Genomic DNA, 6000 nt, shown 5'->3' on the forward strand with positions numbered 1-6000 from the left:
AATCATGAACCCATACTTGTCCTGTAGTCAATCATGACACCTTACTGGTCCTAGAACCTGTCATGAACCGGTATCGGTCCTGGAATCTATCATGAACCCATACCAGTCCTGGAATTACCTATGAATCAATATTAGTCCTGGAACTGAAAGTAAACCCATAAAGGACCTGGAACTGATACTGACACCATACCGGTCCTGGAACTAATCATGAGACCATGCTGCTCCTGAAATAGCTGCCGATTTCATTTATTTTCATGAATCGTACCTCGAATTGTTCCTGATTTGGATTCGGAACGATACTTGGTCCTGGTGCGGGTATGGAACCGATATAATTCCAGTTCCAGTCGACAACCTATACTCGGCGGTAAATGTGCAGCGTAGGAATTAGCGTACTAAATAGCGTAGGAATTAGCGTAGGAATTTAGCATAGGAAATTTAGTAGAATGTGTATAGTGATGATGATTTTGTTAAATAAATGCTTATTGAAAATGTAAAATTAATGCTTGTTAACTAATGATACTTACTGTATTAAAACAAACCAATTTCATATAGTGTGAGAAAGCAATGAAACATATTATTGAATTAGTTTCTTGATCTAAAATATCCATCAAAATGACGGCTAAACGTGCCGTATACTGCGAGTATCAATTAATATAAGTGATTTTGAAAATGACATACCAATACAATGGCTTCTTCAATCATCAGTAACGCTTGCGTCATCCATCAACAAGGCATACATCTTACTGAAAACATTGGGCTATTGTAAATCTGATAGCAATCGTCCCCGAACAAGTCAATGTTTTCGCCTTTATGCAAATTGCAAACAAGCCGGCTTGAATGATTGCAACAACCGCAGCAACTAATTGCAGCCCATAAATTGCCGGGCCAACAATCACTTTCTTAAACTGTCACCGTCAATGTTTGCCTGCTTTGAATGCTAAACTGCTACAATTTACATCGTGTACAGCAGTCCCTCGCCACGTACGTAGAAAACAAAACAAAACCCAACTGTCAATTATTTCGCAAACCGGTATCGATTGCTCATTCCATTTTGGTTGCCTTTTTTCGGAGAAGAATAATTTGTCTTGCTGTGGAGCTGCGGTACGTACTATTGCGTATTTTAAGCTGTCACGAAATGCAAAAAAAGAACCCACTAACACACCCACAAAACCCACAGTGGCAAAGTCGTTCGTTTAGCCACCAGCCGGTGTGTGCCTAATGTGTATCCCCCTCCTGTTTATGTGTGCGTACATCTTGAGCGGGCAGGCAGTAAAATTGGTTTCGTGCTGGGTAAAATAGACAATCAATTTGTTTTTCACTCCCCCTCTCCCCCCTCATTCATCTCCCACTAAGCTTCCATCCCCAAAAACCAGTCGATGGCGAAATTTATACCGCATCATCTGTATGCAAATCATGTTTTTAAAATGAAACGAAAGTACTTTCTGGCAGGATTTACGATTTCTACGGCCCTGTCGCTCCCAACCCATGCGTGCGTGCGTGCGTAGGCAAAAAGGTCCCATCCGGTTTGTTTTGCTCCCGAACACGGTTTCCATGTGTTTTGGGATATGAGTATTTTCCTTTTTGCTTTCGCTTTTTCTCCCTTCGGGGTCGCACCAAATGATCGAATATATTACCGTACACCATTTTTGTTGCCGTGCCGGACAACGATGAACGAAGAAAAAGGGCGCATGGAAGATTTATCCATCCTTACTTACGCTTCCGATGTGTCGTGCGTGGAATAAAACGTGTGATTCGTGAAGAGGCCCGCCCGGTTAAAAGGAGATGTTAAAATAGAGCACACATCCATTATGGAGAAGGGAAAACGGGTGGAAAATCGCTCCAGTAGCGGGACAGGAAGCCCTTTCCTTGGCAGTTTGTGATCGAAATTCATCCGCTCGTCATCGGTCATCATGGTCGGTGGAGGAAAAAAGGTAAATTTTCCTCACCCAGTTCGGGCCCAGTTACATACACAAAAGCACAAAGATCTTTGATGTAAGTATCGTGTAAGGTATCAATTTTCTACACATTTTCCTCTGTTGTTGTTGGGCTGGGATGGAGAGGCGTTGCGTGGTATTGTTTACATTAAGACGAATGATGCGACGCCCCAGCAATAAAGGTTGCCGGGTACCCGAGTTCGAGTACTAAACGCCCTCTAAACCGCAACCCGATGCGATTGTGGATCGATTTTATTTGTGACTATAAATTTTTGTCCCCAGCCCTTCCAAAATCAACCTCAACAAACGTCTCACAATCCGTTGTTCGAGCATGGAAAGTGGGGACGAATTTTGGGTACTTTTGCACGGGACAGCACAAAACTGCTTGAAAAAGGGGAAAATTTTTTTTCTTTTGTGGGCTGTGCCCACGTTACCATCGAAAGTAAATATCTTTCCGGATTTTTTTTTCTTGGAGGGATCGTGATTTCGCAAATAAGGTCGTATCGGGCCTCCCTCGCCGTAAACAAGGCTCCGACATAAGTGGATTTACGCAAGGGTAAAGGTGAAGAATAGAACAACACACAAAAACACGGGAAGAAAATATGGTATTGTAGGGTGAGAGTTTAGCCACACCACAGGTGTGAAGACACGAACACGCATTAGACCTTACTTCGTGGGCTTCCTGCCTCTCTCTCTCTCTCTCTCTCTTATTCTCAAATAAAACCAATTCAAACGTCGCTAGGAAAGCGACCCATGGCGGAAGGACGCACCATGTACCGATCATTTTTATTCTAATGCCGATTGTGCTATTACGTGTCTTATACTCAAACTCACTTACACCCCGCTCGCGCCGATTGTGCGTGAGATCGGGGCGAGGCTTATCGTGATGAGATGTTTGTTCTACGTGTGCTGTTCACGTACGCGCGGCGCACCGCTCCCGAGGGCAGCACATCATTTAAATCTCGTTATTTAGATTTTATGTGGCCTGGGGAGTTGGGAAGGATTAGGCATGTTTTTCCGGGCTGCTGGGTGTGTCAGTGTTGGGAGCAATTATGATCGTTTTCCTTTTGTGTGTATTTTGTGTGTGGTTGTGTGTGTGTACGCAATAAAAATGTAGGATTACAGGTATGGTGATTCTTTACCGATCGGCACGCAATAATGTTACGTGCGTGGAAATGTTGATGCTGCCGAGTGTTAGGGGTGATTATGTTTGCATGATAGCTGTATTTTAATCGGAAAAACATATGATTTCCATCCTGCAGATTGAACGCAGGTACAGGTTTTTCGATTGTACGATACACGGAGAGGGGATAACACAAGTTCTATTGAAGCGTACCGATCGCAGGGAGCATTTACGTTGCCATCGCTTGATTTATGCGAGGGGGAAGGTGTTTTAGATTACAATGCACATCGATCCATTGATTTGTAGGAAGGAGCTTTAATAGGAAATATGAAGTATTAAAGAGAAGGTTTGTATGATTCAGGTTGGTAATATTTAAATTAAACAGCTGAAGCTAAATGAAACGTAAACTAAATGAAGAAAGCTGAAATACCTTATTTTGATCAGTAAAAAGTCAAGCTTTCATGTCAGACAAGAATACAAATAGTAAAAAGCAGATAAATAACAATAGGAAAAACAAGAAAAGGCTAGGAGTATTTTCTATAAGAAAAATACTTGGAAAAATACCAACAGGAATTTAAAATGCAAGCTCTTAAATTTTGCGGCATATTGTTTTGGGAAAGGTCGAGTCCCGCTTTAGGTATAGTTGCAGCTCAGAACATTATACTTCTGCAAAACATTTAGATGACAGGTTAAATCAGATGTTAGCACAAACGCGTGTTACTTTTGATAAGCTATTACAAACGATCTCAAGCTTTCCTTGAGGCAGCCTACCAAGACCAGTGTGATTAGATAAAATACAGTTGGCATATGACTCAGTTTCTGATCGAAAAAATGAATGAGGATCTAGGGATATTGGCAAGACGAGAGTAACGATTACGAAGGACTTGTATGACTTCTTGCACTCCCCGACTGTCCAGGTCTGAGCTGGACTGGACGAACCGACCTGCAGTAATTTATGGAGCTTGGGCAGTATCAAAAGGAAGAATTCACTGTTTTTAACGTACGTAAACGCTGTTCACAATCAATACCAGCCCAAACAAAATGTTAATCAAAATGACACCAATATCAAGTAGAAAATTACTATTCTGTATTAGATATACCAACGCAATTAGTCATGGCCAGTTTTGGCACAAAACATTTTGGAAATATTAGAAGTCTATGACTTAATGCAAATCTTATAAATCTTTTATTTTATTTAACATCAAAGTTTTGACTTTTGCAACGTAATCGTTATCGCAAAATAAAGTATGTCCGTCTGAGTTTTGTATCATGTAATATCATTAAAAAAACTAGGCTGAAGCCCGTTCTACTATTTTCAGTATCATCATCATCATCATGATTATTGGTAGCATTTTGGCCCGCATTCGTTACTCACTAGAAATATTTCTGAAAGTGTCACATATTACTGTTAAATCGCCTTAATTTTCTATTTCTCTCGGGATGAAAAATGGGTTGCTGTGGATTATGCATGAAGCCTCCCTATCAACGACTGCCAAATAAAGGTGTGTCCAAGTATATAAACACTCTGGGCGCTACGTGGATCGTTTTCGATCCACGGTTTTTTTACTCTCCTTCTCTGCGCATATTCTCTCAGCAGCATATCAGCAGAAAGTGGAAAGAAAGAGAAAACTCACATTGCAGAATAGGCGAGAAGAGAAGAAAGAGAGTAAACAATCGTAAGAGAACGAAACGCTCTATCCGCTCTCTTATCCTGTACTGTGCTCTCCGCAGAAAGCCTGATAAGAATGCCAGCGCTAATAGTGTTAAATGGACCAACCGGTGGTTGGAGAACCTTGGGCAAAATGGTTGGATGGGGCGAAGTGGTCACCTGCATAGTTGGCAAATTAACATGTTTATAATGATTTCTAATAATTAAAAAATGTCAAATACAATGTGTAAAGCCCCCATAACTTTAGGAATAACCTAAGATTCTAAAATAATTGAATAAATTAGCAAAAAAAATGTTTTCTCAAAATGATGTATTTTTCATTATCTCGAAAATAAGCTTTCATAAGAATTTAACATATAATTAGAGCAAAATAAAGAATGTATACCCAATTGACATTTTCGAGCACGAATAATCGGGAAATCGAGCAAATTCCCTTAAACTGGAACCTTAAACTTCCCTTAAACTGCACCAGTTTAAGGGAATTTAGAAAAAGTCCTTTAAAATCAACTGTGAAGCGGCTTTTACGTTACTTTCTTCTAGATTCCCTCGGAAATGATGTCTCCTATCGTCATAGTCGGCCATGTTCTTATTTTATACATAAATAATATCCATTTTTATAAAATAACGTCACACAAAATTAGCTTTTGTTTTTCATCAAAAAATCATAGCTATGAATGAAAAATGAGCTCGACGGCATGGTCCATCGATAGAGGAACGGCTAATTTAAGAACACACAAAATCTTGGCGCTTTCAACACACTTGATCACACACAAATCCACAATTTCAAGCGTATCGAGTACTAATCGAGCAGATATGGGAAAACAATTTCGAGCAAATGTCACTTGGGTATCCACGCACATGGTATTTATTTATGGTTCATGTGAAAAATGAGCCATTTTATTTAAATGCAAAGTTTTTACAGTTAAAGTTTGAGAAATGTTTCACTTGGGGAAAAATGGTCGTTTCAGCTCGGGGCAAAATGGAATGTTTTGACAGGAGCAACATGATGAGGCTGTGGTATAAGCTAAGGTCGCTACAATGTACTAGCTTTACATAAATAAAACTGTGCTGCAAGTATAATATATTGACAAGAACTGTATAATATAGTAATATAGTAGTATAATAGTAATATTACTGACAACATGTGAATTATCGTGTAAGACCATTCTGTCCCATACCAAGACCATTTTACACTCCGCAACAATACATTGCCTCGAATTTGAACGTTCTTTTATAAAATTCATTTTAAACATTTATCGTTGTTATTAATGTGT

This window comes from Anopheles arabiensis, chromosome 3 (assembly GCF_016920715.1).
Source record: "Anopheles arabiensis isolate DONGOLA chromosome 3, AaraD3, whole genome shotgun sequence".
Lineage (NCBI taxonomy): Eukaryota > Metazoa > Arthropoda > Insecta > Diptera > Culicidae > Anopheles > Anopheles arabiensis.